This window comes from Orcinus orca, chromosome 5, assembly GCF_937001465.1.
Source record: "Orcinus orca chromosome 5, mOrcOrc1.1, whole genome shotgun sequence".
Classification (NCBI taxonomy): domain Eukaryota; kingdom Metazoa; phylum Chordata; class Mammalia; order Artiodactyla; family Delphinidae; genus Orcinus; species Orcinus orca.
This window is the reverse complement of record NC_064563.1, coordinates 5,204,084-5,223,165: the sequence shown is the minus strand read 5'-3', so window position 1 is coordinate 5,223,165 and position 19,082 is coordinate 5,204,084. Positions and strand designations below refer to the sequence as shown.

Here is a 19,082-nt window from a genome sequence, read left to right as displayed (position 1 = left end):
GTAGCCCTGGCTGGAGACTGTGTGTGTTTGTGTGTGTGTGTGTGTGTGTGTGTGTGTCCTATCAAAATGACTGGTTTGGACTTCTCACCAACCTTAAGAGTGGGGGCCGAGAGCTTTAATTCAATTTAAAAAAATGTAATACGACTTGGTCACCAAGTGTGGTTTAGCAACTGGATTCTATAACAAAGAAGAAATGCTTCTCACAGAAAGCATGTTTTTGTTCTTCTGTACTCCTCCAATGGTGTTTTGCAAAATAAATATGTGTCCATTCTGACTGTGAATCTCAGCATAGGATTTCCCTCCCCAGTAAAACTTAAATTTCCCATTTTCGTGGGTGACCAGTCTTAGGCAAAATTGGCTTATACCACCCAAACTCACTTGAGGCTCCCATGTTTTACAACAAAGAATTTAATTTGTAAGTGAGCTTCCACTTACAGAGACCAGTCTTTGTGTAATCTTTCCAGGAGGGAGTTTGAACAAAGCTCTCTGCCATTAAGGTTCTGTCCACAGACTTAAAATTGAGTCCCTTTGATCAGAAATTCCACTTCAAGAACTTTATCCTGTGAAAATTATCCAGAAATGTGAACCAAGATTCATGGGCATGGATGTTGTAATATATTAATTACAGCAGCAATAAAAGGAAACAATCTAAATAGTCAACCACTGGGGAGCGATGAAATACATTGGGATGCATTTATAGGACGGGGTACCAGGCAGCCTCTGAAAATAATGTGTTCAGGGTATTGAATGGAATGAGGACATGGCCACCACATATTTGTAAGACCTTTAAACACGTCTAAATATGTTGCTAACACTGGGAAAGTTGTGGCTATTGTTAAAAATATTCACTCTCCTCCCCTCCCTTGACTGTGGCTTCAGCTGTGAGGTCTATTTTGGCCACTGGGATACAAGCAAGTGAGATGCTGGGGAGGTTTGGAAAGCATTGGTGGGTTTGGCAGGCTCTCTTGAGCCTTTGCCATTGCCTGAGAACAGACCTAGGGGAGCCCGTCGGTTCTAGAAAAGGATGGCAGACATGTGCGGCCAAACCAGACCACCTCCCACCCCACCCCAGCTGAGTACAACCTGGTCCAACCCCCACCCCCCAGCAAACCACAGATCCCTGAGAGTAAAGTATTGCAAGCCTACTGATGGTTTATTATCCAGCCCTTTTGTGGCAATCGCTGGCTAACACAGGAAGAAGGTCCGCTCCAGTTCTAGAAAGATCTTTTCTCCAAAGATACAGCATTCGAGGGAATACCCTGGCGGTCCTGTGGTTGGGACTCGGCACTTTCACTCACCGGGCCCGGGTTTGATCCCTCATAGGGGAACTGAGATCCTACAAGCCACCCAGCATGGCCAAGAAAATAATAAAAATAAAAAATTAAATTCAAAGATACAGCATTGGAAAACTTATGCAAACAGTTCTTGACTTATGCCTTCAAATGTCCATTTGATCCATACTGAGTCCACCCAGTTTCCAGGAGAGGGGACATAAACCCCACTCCTCCATGGGAAGAACATCCAGGTCAATTATAAGAAGTATATGTAAGGACTTCCCTGGTGGTCCAGTGGTTAAGAATCCGCCTTCCAGTGCAGGGGACATGGGTTCGACTCCTGGTCCAGGAACCAAGATCCCACATGCTGCGGGGCAACTAAGCCCACGTGCTCTAGAGCCCGCGCGCCACAACTACAGAGAGAAGCCCACACGCCGCAACAAAAGTTCCCGCGTGCCGCAGCTAAGATCCAACGCAGCCAAATAAATAAATGAATATCAAAAATAAGAAGAAGAAGAACATGTAGGATGGGAGACATTTTATGGCCTTCTTTGGAAAATACCATCTACCGTATAAAATTCTCAGAACACTGCTTTATAAGCACGATCTGTGTGTTAGCTATTTTCATTCAACACGTGTTTATTGAACATCTGTTATGCACTAGTTACTGTGCTAGGGAGATAAGCAGTGAACATCACAGGGGTGGTCCCTGTGTTGGTGGGCTAGCCGGAGGAAAGTTGCAGGCTCAGACCCGCTAGAAGAACCCCCTAGTAAAGGACCAGATGAGCTCGCAGGCTGAAGTTAATTTCCTAGTGAGTCGGCCAGCCCTAGAGGAACAGATAATAATTCTGGCTCTAGAAGTATTTTGCTGGGATTGTGTCTGTTGCGATGGAAGCTTTCTTGGCCACTTCTCTGAGTGTCGAATGAGGAGGCCAGAGCTCTCAAAGGGCTTAGAGTCCAATTCCATTTCACTCAAGCCGTTCCTATAGCTTTAATGCAAAGCAGGTGCTGGGACTGTTAAAAAGGACCTCAAGGCACCTGGCTCAGCTGTGCAGCAGCTTTTTGCTCTAAGTGAGGTCCCATGGCACTGGCCTCCCGTAGGAGTTGTATAGAAATGCAGAATCTCAGGCCCCACTCCTGAAAGGCTGAATCAGAATCTGCATTTTTTTAAAGAATTTTTCATTGTGGTAAGAATGCACATCTAAAATTTACCTTCTGGGGACTTCCCTGGTGGTCCAGTGGTTAGGACTCGGGGCTTCCACTGCAAGGGGGCGTGGGTTCAGTCCCTGGTTGGGGAACTAAGGTCCCTCAAGCCGCACCGCGCGGCCTAAAGAAAATTAATTAAATTAAATTTACCCTCTTAGCCATTTTTAAGAGTACAGTTCAGTGATATTAAGCACTTTCACACTGCTGTGTAACCGTCACCACCATCCTCTCCAGAGCCCGTTTTATCTTGCAAAACTGACTCTGGCCCCATTAAACAATGACTACCCATCTCCACCTCCCCAGTTCCTGGCAAATGCCGTTCACCTTCTGTCTTGATGAATTTGACCACTCAGGGACCCCAGAGAGAGGAATCATACAGTGTCTGTCCTTTGGTGACACCCAGCATCACCTCTTCAAGGCTCATCCATGTTGTAGCAGAATCTGCATTTAACAAGGTCCTGTGTCTGCAGGTTGAAGGCGGAGGCGGCTCTACTATGCCTGGGCTGAGACTGGGCTGAGACGGGGGAGGAGAGCGCATTCCGGACAGTCCTGCGGGGACTCAGGCTTTCCCTCCTCCCCCGGCAGTCCCCCCTCCCCCGCTGTCACCTCCATGGTCACGTGTGTGTGACAGCCAGCTTGGATTCCTGAGATCAACCACGGGGGCTCTGATCTGGCAACAAATGGATGGCTAGACCGGCCTCTGGACATCAGAAGTTCCCTGCCCACGGGCAATCTGCTCGTGCTGTACCAGTACGAGGGTAGCCTGTACTTCACTCCCGCAGCAGGGGTGGCCGGTAGGCGTCTGTGGCTGGACGGCAGTTAGGGTTCACGCTTGTTTAGTAACACACAGTCACACATAGTGCTGGCCACGATTCCAGGAAGTTCTCGAGCGTTAACACCTTTAACTCTCATAATAATCCTAGGAGTAGGAACTAGTATGACCTGCATTTAACAGATGAGGAAACTGAGGCACAGACAGATGAAGTAACTGTCCCAAGGTCCTAAGGCTGGTACATGGTGGAGCTGGGACCCTGAGGACCACACCCTGTGCATCCTCTCTGCTAACTGCTGGACCAAGTCTTCTGTCCAAACTGAGCGAGAGGGACTCATACAGATTCGGGGTGTGCTGTGTGGAGGGCTCTACTTTTAACCATAGAGGTTAGTTTATATTTAAAAAAAAAAAACAAAAAGCAAAGCTAGAAGGTCAGAAAGTAAGTAGGAAACCCTTGTGATCTGGTGGATATTTTCTCACTGGGGCATTTAGATTAATCACACGATTAAATAATCAGATAGACAGGTTTCCCTCCTGCTTCCCCAGCCCCACTTACTGTCCCCTTCCCAGTCCCCTTCCCCTCAACCTCCTAGAAACCTCCCCCTCCCCCTGCCCTCTCTCTCCCCTCCTCCATGTTCTCCCTCCCTCCCCTCCCCCCTCCCCACACTCTGTCCCCCATTTTCTCCCTCCCTCCCCCATACTCCCTCTCCCCCTCCCCCATATTCTCCCCTCCCCTCCCCCATGCCTGCCCTCCCTCCCCCCTTCCCCCCTGCTCTCCCTCACTAACCTCAGTTGTTCTCTTGGCTTCCCAGCAGATAACCCCCAATTCATATTGCTCATCTGTGATCTTTCTTCCTGGTTCCAGACCATATTTCATTGCTTCCTGGTGTCTGTCACTCCAAGATTTCAAAATCCCCTTCTGGGAAGATGAGCCACACTGGCTTCTACCTTGGACCTTGGAGGTTGGTGGGGAGCCCATGCCACAGCCTGCCTGCTCTGGTCCTCAGCATGCCCATCACCCGCCTGCCCAAGCCCACTGCCCCCAGGCCCCAACTCACCACTGACCCACGTCACCCTCCCCTCCCCGTGAGGCCTGAAACCTCCCTCACCTTCTCCCCCTCCTCTTTTTTTGCATCCCCCTCCTCTGGAGGTCTCGAATCTGTTTTCTACTTGTCTATTGTCCCTGGCAGAGCTCCAGCCCTGTCATCTACAGCATGTCCCGAGCCCCTCCCCCACCTTCTTTCCCGAGGCCCACCCTCCACGCGCCTGGCAGGTGTCTTCCCTGAACGAACGCACAGCCGCCGGTGCCACTCCTTAGCACTGCCCTTTAACTCCACCCTGCATCCTGCATGACTTTACCAACTGCTCAGTGAGAAGGACCGCCTTCCTTGCTCTTTTTTTTAAAAAGCAATCTCAAACTTACAGAAACGTTGCAAGTATACGTACAAACAGCCCTTTCCTCCCTGAACCATTTGAAAGCCTCTTGCAGACCTGATGCCCTGCAATTTCAGCAGAGTCCAACCCTTTGAAAAGTTAGGAAACTAACATTGAGACATCGCTGCCATTTAACCCTCAAGCTCCATTCAAGTCTTGACAAGTAGCCTGAAAACAGCATTTTCTCAACAGAGGGATCCAGTTCAGAATCACCTGTGCGTCCGTTGCCCTGTCTCTTCGGGCTCCTTCAGTTTGGAGCAGCTCCTCCTTTCTTCCTTGATTTTTATGTCCTTGACACTTTTGAAGACGACAGTCCAGACTTGTGTAGAATGTCCCTCAGTTTGGGTTTGACTTGATGTTTCCCCTGGGTTAGAGTCAGGCGGGAATAGGGCCTCTTTGGCGGGAATATTGCAGAAGCAATGCTGGGTTCTTTGCATCCTACCGTGTGGGGCGCGACCTCAGTTTGCCCCATGCTGGTGACGTTGGTCAGAATGGTGTCCTCAACAGTGATTCTCTCCTCTTTCATGAGTATTTTGTGGAGACCCTTGAAACCACATAAATATTTCATTGCTCATCAGACTTTCAATTGAGTCATTTGTTTATATCAGAATGGACTAGTGGCTTCCTATTTTATTCAGTGTGTTATATATAACCTGTTACTATCATTACTTTCCTGCCCTCTCTCATCCCACTGTAATTGCCTATAGAAAGAAAATGTTAGCCACATTTTTGGCCATGAAGCCCTGTGTTTATCAAAACCATGTGCTTCGTTCCTATACGGCGTATGGTTGTTATCTGAGAATTTGTTACCCAAGTGCCTACAGTTATGACTCGCTCACGAAGCAAAAGTTGTCATAGCATGAAACTCTCTCTAATGGACCATAACACAGTCTCTCCCTGTTTCACACCAGAAACCATCCCGCCCGCACCCCCACCCCCACCCCGGGCAAATCAACACTTGTGTGGTTTGTAGCAACATCCAAAATTACAATTCAAATCGAATGCAAATCAGTTCATAAGGTGAAATTGCAAATCTTGCAGAGTCGCGGGGTTTCCTGAAGTGGGTGAAAGTCACTTAGCAGGACTGATCTCAGCCACCTTGACCAAGGGCAGTTGGCAACCACCAAAGAGAAAACAGAGAAGTAAAACGAGACAACGGGTGTGACAAGGATTCAGAAAAGGCCCTCAAAATTGACGAGGCCATCAAATATTTTTGTGGGAAAAAAGTGCCCTTTTTTTAATAAATGTGATGTGAAAGTCAAAATTGAAGTAAAGAAGACCATACAATTTTATCAAAAAAAAAGGTTCAGATGTCTTTATTGGTCTCAGAATGAGCACGTGGCTGGAAATATAATCTCCATAAAGTTATTTTCATAATTTTGGTGTCTTTTTTTTTTTTGGCCACACCACACGGCTCATGGGATCTTAGTTCCCTGACCAGGGCTCAAACCCATGTCCTGTACAGTGGGAGTGCTGAGACCTAACCACCGGATCGTCAGGGAAGCCCCCCCCTTTTTTTTTTTTCAGGATAAAATGCCAATCTAATCTTTTCGCCTCTTTACTGTAAAGTTTCAGTCCCTTCCGTAACTGGGTCCCCTTTCAATGTCTTTGTCTCGTCTCTGTTATCTGTGGGTCACGACCCCTCCTGCGCACTCCGCAGGGAACGCAGAGCCACTTGGAGCGTAAGCCTCTGTCCCCTTCATGCCCCTTGCCTGTGGCACCCGGCCTCCCACTCCCTAGTCTCCTCTTTCTCTCCCCCTTCTTTCCCCCAGGCTTGTTTTTTTTACTTTCTGATCTCACTGTCCTCATTGATCCAAGGAAGAAAATATCTTCAGAAGAAGAAAATGACTTCAAATGTGTTGTTATAGTCAAATGAGTTCATGGATGTTGACAGCAGTCGCCAACTTGTATTGAACCTTTATTCCATGCCTGACCGTGTGCTAAGAGCTTCACTTGGATTGTTACACTGAACTCTCCCCGAACGTGTGAGGTTAGAGGTCGTTATGTTACAGATAAGCAAACTGAGGGCCCAGGAGGTTAAGTAATTTATTGAAGTTTTCTTAGTCATTGGAGGAGTGAAGATTTGAGTCCAGTAGTTCAAGTTCTGAACTGCTAGGTTTTACCCTGTATATAAAAGGGTTCTAGACTTGTGGTTGCCAGAGGGGAGGGGGGCAGGAGAGGGAAAGACTGGGAGTTTGGGATTAGCAGATGCAAAGTATTATATAGAGAATGGATAAACAACAAGGTCCTACTGTATAGCATAGGGAACTGTATTCGGTCTCCTAGGATAAACCATAATGGAAAAGAATATGAAAAACAATGTATATACGTGCACTACCAAATGTAAAATAGGTAGCTAGTGGGAAGCAGCCGCATAGCACAGGGAGGTCAGCTCGGTGCTTTGTGACCACCTAGAGGGGTGGGATAGGGAAGGTGGGAGGGAGACGCAAGAGGGAGGGGATGTGGTGATATGTGTATACGTATAGCTGATTCACTTTGTTATACAGCAGCAACTAACACAATACTGTAAAGCAATTATACTCCAATAAAGATGTTAAGAAAAAAAAAAAAGAATGTATGTACGTGTATAACTGTCACTTTGCTGTACAGCAGAAATTAACACAGCATTGTAAATCAACTATACTTCAATAAAATAAATTATTTTTTAAAATTTGTTAATTCCCTGGTGGTCCAGTGGTTAGGACTCTGCGCTCTCACTGCCGAGGGCCTGGGTTTGATCCCTGGTCCCTGGTAGGGGAGCTAGGATCCCGCAAGCTGAAAAAAACAGCGGGGCGGGGCAGCGGGGGTGGGGTGGGGAGTCTCTGAGGACTGAATGATGCTCTCTGAATATGGGCATCACTGTTATTATGCTTCCCCACGTATAATCTGATCCCTGGAAGACACCGGATGATAGAGGAGACATCACTAAAAGACATTGTGTGTGGACTGGTCGTTTAGACCCCAAAATACTCCACTACCGGCACGCAGTGGCACCCATAGGCATTGCTTAACCCCACTCAGACCAATGAGTCTAATGGATTGGCCTTGGAAGATCCATTTGGCTGTGAGTAGTAAAATACAAGCAGACCAGCTCACCCCAAAGGACGTGTCACACAGTCCTCACCCCCTCCCCCAGCAGCTCGGGCAGGTGCTAAACTTGCTCACTCCGCCCCGGCTTTCCCAGGTCTAGGGGGGTGGGACCAGGCAGAAGGACCTGAAAGGAAGTTTGGTTGCTGTCAGATGACAGAGTCTTCAAGACGTTTGTGGGGTTCACCGCTGGCACTAGAATCGGCTATTGGCAAAGGCGAATAGGCATGTTAAATGCTCCCCTATAAGATGAGTACAAATCCCTGTGCTCCGCCCCCTGCCCCCAGGGGCTACCAGGGCAAAAGCAGGACAGGTAGGGGTATCGGTGCAGTGTCCCAGCCTTCCCTAGGGACACCCTTGTTTCACGGTCCTCCCTTTGCCAAGGCTGTGAGCGCCCAACCCCATTGGACAGAAGTCCCACTGCTATGCTTTGCATTTTCACTCTTTCAGACACACTGAGTTTGTCCCCAGCCAGGTTCGGCAGGGGCCCCAGTTGGGGAGTGGGTGGGTGCTCATTTGCCTAACAGGCAGAAAGGGGGGTTGTGAGTCACCAGTGCCTAGGGGAGGGAAATGACAACCTGAGGACGCCCTGGAGGTGTTGGATCTGACTAAGGCAGTAAAACCACCAGTTTCACACATCTGAAGAGACCAGGCTGGGGGAAGGGGGCCAGCAGGTGGAAGGAAGAATTGTTTTTGTTGACACAAGCAGTGGAAGGCTGGGAGGAAAGCAAAGACCACCAAACCACCAGACTCCTTCCCAATCGGGACTTTCTGTGGGAGGGGAGAGTACTTGCAAGGGTCCTCTTGCCTCACACAGGAAGTTGAGACCCACAGAGGCATCAGGACGGAAGCAGGTATGTCCCGGTGGTTAAGGACAGAACCAGCAAGCAAACCAGGTCTGGTCTCCTCCTCTAGCACGTCCCCCATGAGTTAACCTCACATACCCAAGGCTGAACCAACATGAAGCCGTGAAACGGCTCACGCGTATGGCCTGCGCAGAAGCCACAGCTTAAGCCTATCGGGCCAGAACCCTCGGGGCGAGGGATCTCTTCTAAGATGGTCTGGGTGGTTGTCAGGACATCTGCCCACCCAGCAGGGCCGCCGATCACAGTTGTTCAGGTTTCACACTGTACAAGAGAGGAGACTGGGCTAATATCCCGCTTTATCTCTGCTCACTCAACCTCGTGTCCTGGGTCTGGGGCTGCTTTCTGCCCAGAGGAAGGTAGGTGCCATCTGCCCCCCAAATGGGGGGTGCACAAGGCTGCATTAGCCTGGAGGGGGTGCCTAGCTACAATTCAGAAGGGCTCCCACCTGGGCTAGCTATGGCATCCTCCAGCCATTCCCCCTTCTTCTGCAGCTGAAATGCCTTTTTCTTAGGGGGAACCAACCCCAACCCAATCTCAGTCCTCTGGTTTCGTGGAGTGGACCCCATTCCCATCTCCAGGAATGGACCAGCAACCCAAAGCTGTAAGCAATTCAAGGATGGCCACCTCACTCAGTGAGAATTCATTCCAGCATCATTACAGGAAGTATTGGTAATGAGGCAACCCTTTCCTTGGAGTGGCTTATCTTGGAAGAGTCGGGGGAAGAGAAAAAGATGAAGCCTCGGAATCAGTTGTGTCTGACCAGATTCACCCTCTTAAATTTCCCAGGTATATGAACCAATTCTCTTTTTTTGCTTAGGCTGGCTTGTACTGAGTTCTGTCTCTTGCAGTGTCCTGATCACTAGAGCAATAGTCGAAGTTTCACCTTATATGAAAACTCCTGTAGCCACCTCCACCAGATTGGTCAAAGCTTGACAAACAGGACTGTCAAGTAAAGACCCGCATTTTAAATTGCATTTAAGCTCTTTCTGCAGAGCTGGGGTAACCAAATGAGACAGCCATGGAAAATGTATGACTTTCATTATTATGACATGGAAAGCAGAGCTGTCTAATTGCTTTTGTCCACTGGTGTATAAAGATTAAGACCAGATGTATTTTAAAAAGAAGGTGGGGGGGGAGAAAGAAAGAAAGAAAGAAAAGTCTGTGTTGGCCGTTGCTTTGAACAAAGCAGCCTGATTTCCTCTTTCTCTCTCTCTGTCTCTGTCTCTCTCTGTCTCTCTCTTTCTCCTTCTCTCTCTAAGGGGAGGACCACACAAAAGTCTTTTAACTTCTTTTAAGTTTTCAGAGCCTCATTGATTTTGCTTTTCACAGAAGATAATATTGTGACATTGGCCTCGAAAACTTTATTTTCGCTTTCCTCGATTCGAAGGAATGGCTGTGGAACGAAAGGGCTGAGCTGGGGTCTGTCGCGTGCCCTTCTCTGGGGACAGCAGCTGCCCTGAAGAGCGCCTGGGAGGGGTGGGTCCCAGCGCAGATCAGACCCTCCTCCCCTCCCCTGGCTCTGCTCCGGGAATAAAGCCTTCACGTGTGGATCCACGGGCATGGATGAGATGATGATTATCTTTAAATAGAACCACCCAGAGCCCAGCTTCTGTGTTTCATTTTCCAGAAGAGCCCTTAAATCTGCTTCCACTTTTTTTTTTTTTTTTTTTTAACCTCTCCAGTTATTTTTAGCACACCCAGCCACAGAGCCCAGCAGGCCCGCAGAGGCCCTAATGACGTCCCGAGCCGGACGGGTGGAGTTCACAGCTCCTTCACCAAAGATGAAATTGAAGCATTAAAAAAAAAAAAAAGAGCAGATTCCAGAGGGGGTGATGCAGATGCCGGGTTGCATGGCCCTGATGCTTCTGTGTCCGACGAGGGCGGCCCGCTAGAAATACAGTTCGTTTAATGATTACCTCGTTCTTTTCAAAATTAATGATTTTCCTGAAAATTAAGTGGGTGTGGGAGGTATTGGGAAAAGAGAAGTCTTCCTGAGCGTCCTCTCCTGAGGGTTCCCAGTCACCGTGAAGCACGCCTGGTAGACGGGAAGGAAGAGAAGGCAGATTCCAACATAAAACCTCAAAGGGGGGACTTCCCTGGTGGTCCGGTGGTTAGGACTCTGCGCTTCCACTGCAGGGGGCACAGGTTCGATTCCTGGTTGGGGAAATAAGATCCTGCATGTGGGGGCGGGGAGAGACCCGAGGGGGTACCCCGAGGAACCCTGAACGGGAACCCGAACCGGAACCCAAGCCCCCTCAAAGGGTCCCCTCCAGCCCCTTCCGTGGTGTCCAGGCTGTCGCTTTGTTACAGGATCTCCTTACCATTTCTGGGTCTGGCGCTGTCATTTCATCTCCGAATATGTACAGGGATCTCTCAGCTTCATAGGGGTCCCTTCTATGCTCTGCTAGAGCCCTCCCTGCCCCACAGTTAATCCCTGATTGGGGGAAGATAAGTAATTTTAATTAATTCCCCTCACATATTTTATAAGCATCAAGTCCTCAGTGATAATACCAGAAGAGAAAAAAAAAAAAAAAAAAAGATGGTGGGTAAGAACCCGAGATTCTCAGTGCTCATGCTGCAGTGGGCAACACTCCCCAGGGCCGGCTTCCACACGTGCATCCCTGCAACCTCACGTGCATGATGGTGCCAAATCAGAGCGCCACAAAATCCAGGCCGCTTTTCGAATACAGAGCCCTCGGCATTAAATTAATTCCAACCTGATTTCCAAAGGGAGTGACTAACGTAAGGCGTTAATGAAAACAGCCACGGGACTTCCCTGGCGGTCCAGGGGTTAGGACTCTGCACTTTCACTGTGGTGGCCTGGGGTCAATCCCTTGTTGGGGAACTAAGATCCCACAAGCCAAGTGGCATGGCCAAAAAAATGAAAAGAAAGTGGCCATTACAGAGAAGTTGCCGTGAAGAAGGCGACAGGCTCATTCTGGGCCAGTACTTGGCAGTCAGGTGAACTTGAACAAGTAATTTAGCTGTGATGAGCCTTGATGTCCTTGATGGCCCCGTGGGGTGGTGGCAGAGCTAGGGACTCCTTTGCAGCGTTGTTACGACACTTAAGTGAGAAATGAAAGTGGTGATGGATCAGTGGGACAGTCATTCTGATTACATCATTACCAGAGCCTCCCTGGTCACGTGACCCCAGGATTCACGCTTACATCTCTCCAAAAGCGTGACTTCTTTGTAAAAAGGAGTTGGGCACGTCAGGAGATGGAGCTCAGTCCCAGGGACAGTGTGGAGCCCAAGATTCCACCACATTCTCCTTCAAGGGCCCGTGCAAGGGTTGTCTACCCAAATATCCCCCTTCTAAGGAGGTTCTCCGCAGCCCCACCAGGGATGCCGGAGCGGCCCTGGAGGCCATGTTCTGAGTCACGCGGCTCTGCTGTCCCAGCCCCCTCAGGACCCCAAGTGACTGGACCAGGGAAAGACATGTGATCTCAGGTCAGCCTGTCTTGGGCTGGCCAGCACTTTTAACACTTGGGAACTTGAGCTGGGAAACCTGGAAGGCCCTAGGCTGCAGCTCTGGGACCCAAATCTGAGGGTCATAAAGCTGGGAGACGGGGGTACATGGTGGGAATCAGAGCACCCAGAGGAAGAAAACAGAGCAGACCTGTCCTCCAATTCCCTTTCCTGCCCACTGGTCCCTGACCACAAAGCGCCTTTCTTCTGGGGCCGAAGAAACGAGGGACACGCCACGTCTGGTGTAGCGGGCTGACCTTGGCTCCAGGAATGACATGTCCACATCTTAATGCCTGGAAACTGTGAATGAGACCTTATTTGGGAAAAGGGTCTTTGCAGATGTAATTAAGGATCTTGCAGTGACATCATTTTGGCTTATCTGGTTGGACCCTAAGTCCAGTGACAAATGTCCTTCCAGGAGACAGAAAAGGAGAAGACACAGAGAGAGACGGGGAGGAGGGCACGTGAGGACAGAGGCGGGGCCTGGAGTTATGGCAGCAGAAGTGGGGGGCGCCTGGAACCCCCCGGAACTGGGAGAGGCAGGGCAGGATTCTCCTCCAGAGCCTCTGGAGGAGGTACCGGGCTGCCCACACTTCCATTACCTACTTCTGGCCTCTAGAACTGAGAGAACATATTTCTGCTTTTTGTTTATTTGTTTGTTTGTTTTTATCATTGAGTTTTATTTTTTTAATTTAATTTTCGTTTTATATTGGAGTATAGTTGATTTACAATGGTGTGTTCGTTTCAGGTGTATAGCTAAGAGATTCACTTATACATACATATATATTTATTCTTTTTCAGATTCTTTTCCCATATAGGTTATTACAGAAAGTTGAGTAGAGTTCCACGTGCTATACAGTAGGCCCTTGTTGATTATTTATTTTATATACAGTAGTGTGTATCTACTATATATAGTAGTGGTTAATCCCAAGCTCCTAATTTATCCCTCCATGTTTCCCTGTTGGTAACAAATTTCTGTTGTTTCAAGCCACCAAGTTTGTGGCAATTTGTACCAGAAGCCACGGGAAACTAATACATCTTGTGAACCGAAACGCCTGACTACAACAGATGTGTAAAAATTCAGGGAAAGTTTCTCTTTGAGGATTTATGGCTACCCTAACCACCTCCTCAGTTTTCATCCCTAAATTTTGTTTACTGCTGCAGCTACAAGAAAATTATAATAGAAATGGCTACCGTTAATTGAGCACATACTATGTACCAGGAAATTTAATGTGTTTTATACTTAATCCTCACAGAAAATCTTTTTTCTTTAACCCTGACCTAATATCATTCCCATTTTATAGTTAAGGACATGGAGGTTTACAGAAGTGAGGTACCCAGGGCTAGAAGCCAGAGGAAGCCCTCCAGCCCAGAAGGGTGGGCATGTTCTCTGCTTCCACATCCCCAGGGGCAGAGGCAGAAGGGAAGGAAGGTAGAAGGAAGCCAGGTGAGAGAGGTCTCGGCAGGCTCACGGTGACACGTTAGGTCAGGTACATGTGTCGGGTCCAGGTTACTTGGTTGGCATCGTGGCAGGTGGAAAGAAGTTGGTCTGAATCCCGGTCCCGACGTTGCTTCCTGGCTGAGGGACCTTGGGCCACTACTTACGCTCTCTGAGCCTTGTTTCCTCTCCTGGGCAAAAGAGATTAGAATACTCCTTGTCTAGCGTTAGGATAAAAATAGAACATTGTGCTCAGTAGGGCTCAGAAGTTCAGCAAAGCTTGTCTGAGCAGGGAGAAAGCATCAGATCCCAGGCTGGTCAGACAGGTGTTTACAGTCTCTCTCCAGAAAGCCGATTTCCCCCTTTTGTCTTTAAAACTATGTATTTCGGGACTTCCCTGGTGATCCAGTGGTTAGGAATCCTCCTTCCAGTGCAGGGGACACAGGGATCGATCCCTGGTCGGGGAACTAAGATCCCACATGCCAGGGACAACTAAACCCGCACGCTGCAACTGCTGAGCCTGTGCACCACAACTACAGAGCCTGCACACCGCAACAAAAGATCCCATGTGCCGCAACTAAGACCCAACACAGACAAAAATAAATAAATACATTAAAAAAAAACAAAACCCTATGCATTTCAAGTATTGCTTACCAAAATTCTCTGAGCAGGAGACTTACCTGGAGGCTTGGTACAAGTTCCCTTTCCAGGGCTTCCCTGGTGGCACAGTGGTTGAGAGTCCGCCTGCCGATGCAGGGGACACGGGTTCGTGCCCCGGTCCGGGAAGATCCCACATGCCGCAGAGCAGCTGGGCCCGTGAGCCATGGCCGCTGAGCCTGTGCGTCTGGAGCCCGTGCTGTGCAACGGGAGAGGCCACAACAGTGAGAGGCCCGCGTACAGAAAAAAAAAAAAAAAAATTCCCTTTCCAGGGCATCAGCCTGGGTGCATTGAATGAATCTCTACTATGGGGAAGCCTGGGAATCTGAATTCTTTCATAAGCAGTCCCAGATGTTTGTTCAAATCAGAAAAGTTTAGGAATGTCTACACTAAAGCAGCACTTTTATTTTTTTAATTTAATTTTTTATTTTGTATTGGAGTATAGTTGATTCACAATTTTGTGTTAGTTTCAGGCGTACAGCAAAGTGATTCAGTTATACATATACACGTATCCATTCTTTTCAGATTCTTTTGCTATACAGATTATTACAGAGTACTGAGCAGAGTTCCCTGTAGGTCGTTGTCGGTTATCTATTTTACATATAGTCGTGTGCAAAAGCAGCGCTTCTTAAACTTCAGTGGGCATGCCAAATACCAGGGGATATTGCTGAAATGCAGGTTCTGGTTCCGCCAGCTGCGTGGGCCTGGGAGTCTGCATTTCTCACAAGCTCCCAGGGGATCCCCGTGTGGCTAGTTGGGGAACCACACGCTGAGCTGCAGAAGTAACGAACTAGCAGGATGTGAATGGAATTTACAAGCTTTAGTTACAATCCTCAAGGTCTATCAGTGCTTTAGTCTTCGCAGGACCCACACTGGTCTCCTTTAACCATCAGAACAATCGTAGGGGTGACCAGTATCCCCTTTCTACATATGAGGGTCCCAGCAGCAGGGCAGTCAGGCAGCTTTCCGTAGGGAAAATCGTAGTTTTCCACGGATGTGCATTTATCAAAGCCCGAGTTCCCGGCACACGCTCCCTCATGCCTGTGTGCACCCCCAGGGCAGAAACGTCGCCCCCCCCGAGGAGAGTGGGGCTCTCCGTGCTCTCTCCGCCTGTCGGGCTGACTTTCTGGTCCTGGAAGTGCTTTGGTAGCACTTTCAAGCTGTGTCATCCCTTACAGAAGTTTCCACTCTGGAATCTCCCCTTGAGCCACCCCGCCTGTCACTCTAACTGTCCCAGTTCCCACGCCTGTCTGCTCAGCGGGGTGACGCTCTCGTCACTTCCCCACTTTCCTGAATTTAGACTTCCTTTCCCTTCGGCCTGGGTGCACACACTCATTCTTTTTCCCTAACTTTTTACATTAAAATAATTTCAAACTTTGAGACGAGTTGTAAGAACAGTACGCATAGCAAAGTGATGCAGCCACTTTGAAAACACAGTTTGGCAGCTCCTTTGACAAGTTAAGCATCCATTTACCATATGATCTAGCAATTTCACTCCTAGGTATATCCCCAAAAGAAGTGACAAAAGGGACTGGAACAGGTAGCAGCATTATTCACAGTAGACAAAAGGGGGGAAACAACCCAAGTATCCATCAGTGGATAAATGAATAAACAATATGTGGCCTCAACATAGAGTGGAATATTAGTCAGCCATAAAAAGGAATGAAGTCCTGATATATGCTACAACGGGGATGAACCTCAAAAACACTACGGTAAGTAAGAGAAACCAGATGTATAAGAGCACATAGTGTATGATTCCTTTTATATGAAATAGCCAGAATAGGTAAACCCATAGATACAGAAAGTATATATTCCAGGGACTCGGAGAGGCTGGAAATGGACATTGAGTGCTTCATGGGTATGAGGTTTTCTTCTGAGATGATGAAAACGATTTGCAACTAGATAGAGATGGTGGTGGCACAGCACTGTGACTACATTAAATGTCATTGAAGTGTACACTTTTACATGGGTAATTTTATGTTATGTGAATTTCACCTCCATTTTTTAAAACTGTGCTAAGATTTATGGGACTCTAATTTTTTTCTCTCTCTGAACCGTTTATGCCAACCAAATAGTTCAGCATGAACAAAGACCGCTTACATAACTCCAGGAAAATTATCAAATTCAGGAAATTTAACATAATGCAATACTATCACCTAAGCTACAGTCCACGATCAAATTTTGCCAATTTCCCAACGATGTCATTTATGGCAATTTTCCTCCCAACGCAGGATCCAGGATTATATAACGCATGAGTTGTCAAGTCGCTTCACTCTCCTTTAGTCTGGAACAGTCTCTCAGCCTTTAAAATGTTTCTTTTTAAAAAATTTTATTTATTTATTTTTATTAAAGTATGCATTTACTTTTTATTGAAGTACAGATTTACAATTTTGTGTTAGCTCTAGGTGTACAGCAAAGTGATTCAGTTATAACATATATATTATTTTTCAGATTCTTTTCCATTATAGGTTATTGCAAGATATTGAATCTAGTTCCCTATGCTATGCGGTAGGACCTTGTTGTTTATCTTTTTTTTTTTTTTTTTTTTTTTTTTTTTTTTTGCGGTACACGGGCCTCTCACTGTTGTGGCCTCTCCCGTTGCGGAGCACAGGCTCCGGGCACGCAGGCCCAGCGGCCATGGCTCACGGGCCCAGCTGCTCCGCGGCACGTGGGATCTTCCCGGACCGGGGCACGAACCCGTGTCCCCTGCATCGGCAGGCAGACTCTCAACCACTGCGCCACCAGGGAAGCCCTATCTTTTTTATATATAGTGTGTATATGTTAATCCCAAACTCCTAATTTATCCCTCCCCCCACTTCCCTCTTTGGTAACCATAAATTTGTTTTCTATGTCTGTGGGTCTGTTTCTATTTTGTAAATAAGTTCACTTGTATCATTATTTTAGATTCCACATATAAGTGATATCATATGATATTTGTCTTACTCTGTCTGCTTTACTTCACTTAGTGTGATATTCTCTAGGTCTTTTTTATGGGGGGTGGCATCTTTCCTGACATTGCCATTTCTGAAGAGTCTAGGCCTGCTGTTTTGTAGGCTGTCTCTTGACATGCGTCTGTCTCATATTTCCTTGTGATTTGATTCAGGTTGTACACCTTTGGCAGGAATACCCCAGAAGTGATGCTGTCCTTCTCAATGCATCAGGTCAGTTTGTCCTCTTACTGACGACATCCACTTTAATCACTTGGTTCAGGCGGTGTCTGCTGGCTCTCTCCACTGTAAAGCTGCCCTTTGTCTCTTTGTATTTAATAATAGTGTGTGGAGAATATAAAGCTATATATATATATATATATATATATATTTATTTATTTATATTTATATATAATTTAAGATAGCCCCTGCCTTCAAAGAGCTCATTGCTTTGTTGGGGTGATAGGTTCCAAAGTCCCCAAATTCTGGAGTACTGATTCTGCCCATTATATTAGCTACTTCCTTTTTTTTTTTTTTTTTGCGGTACACGGGCCTCTCACCGCTGTGGCCTCTCCCGTTGCGGAGCACAGGCTCCGGACGCGCAGGCTCAGCGGCCGTGGCTCACGGGCCCAGCCGCTCCGCGGCATGTGGAATCTTCCTGGAACGGGGCACGAACCCGTGTCCCCTGCATCGGCAGGCGGACTCTCAACCACTGCACCACCAGGGAAGCCCTTAGCTACTTCTTTTCTCAATTTTGTTAAGCTGACGGCAAGAGAGACCTGTATGAAAATCAAAGACAGATATAGTCACGCTGGCCACGAAAACCGAGCACTTGTTAAGCCTTTTGCCCACAGTAGGACTAATGAGTCTAGAATATTCCCCTGGATTGAGCAAAGAACTGAAATCATAGTACACAGGCTAATGCCCAGAGTTTTGTTGTAAAACCTGTTTCAATATTGTGTGCTTTTAAAATGATCATTGCTTTTCCTTTCAGCTTAATAGTTTTAGTGGGCTGATTCTTTGAATTGTTGGGATAAAACCTGAATTAAAAGGAACTGAGAGCGTAGTAAGAAGTAAGTCCCACCTGGGGGTGTGGTTAAAGGGCTGCCGTGTGTCTGCAAATGGGTGTGTTTTCACCTATTCACTTTCCCTTATGTGATTAATCTTTACTGTCTCCACCGTGAATCGTCAAAAGGAGGGGAAAAAAGCATACTGACAAAAATATATTTTTTTGTGCAACTTCCAAATATTTATGAAACTGTGTCACTTTATTCATTCTGAGTGCTAGAAAAGTGATAAAAATACTATGTGGAATTAAAAAAACATTTTACATATGGCTCAGATATTTTAAAAGATAGTCCCCACTCTATTATTTGCTTGATTTGCATAATTTCAGATTGATTTGACTATTAAAATTACCTATTTTACTGCAAATATATATATATATATATATATTTTTATTTATTTATTTTAAATCACCTAACAGAATATAGGCTCAGTTTCTAACAATTTCACAGCAGCTTGGAATAAATGTACTGATCCAGTCACATTTTCCGTGACTTTTTCTAGAAAAGACAGGCACTATGGCCACAGTGTACCTGACAAAACACACAAGTAAGCAGCCCAAGGAGGGGGTCAATGGGCATCTTTAAGTCACTGCCTTCCAAATGTACAAAAAGCTTATTTGCTCTCAACTTGCCTTCTTGTAGGTCTGCTTACATTTCTAAATCTGTCAGCTGTGATATAGTTTTAAAAGCAGCTCTTACTTTGTACTGTTTAAGTCCTTTATACTCACCACAGAAAAGGTAGAATACAGCACAGGAAAAGAAAAAAATCACTCATAATTCCTATCCAGAAATAATCACATAGGAACTTCACTGGCGGTCCAGTGGTTAGGACTCTGCCCTTCCACTGCAGCGGGCATGGGTTCAATCCCTGGTCAGGGAACTAAGA

General features: G+C 47.0%; 1 long non-coding RNA gene across 4 annotated transcripts in view; it reads right to left on the bottom strand.

Moving 5' to 3' along the window:
• The window catches only part of LOC117202178 (uncharacterized), a 53,389-nt gene extending 48,650 nt beyond the window's left edge, over positions 1–4,739 (bottom strand). Inside the window, exons 1-2 of one of the 4 annotated variants that reach the window (XR_007477517.1) lie at positions 4,040–4,739; positions 2,487–2,601 (exon numbers count right to left, since the gene is read on the bottom strand). This is a non-coding gene — a long non-coding RNA (uncharacterized LOC117202178). Of the gene's footprint in view, positions 1–2,486; positions 3,811–4,039 lie in introns of those variants that run through there. The other 3 variants (XR_007477516.1, XR_007477518.1, XR_007477515.1) reach the window with 3 other exon arrangements.
• Between the last annotated feature and the right edge of the window lie 14,343 nt (positions 4,740–19,082).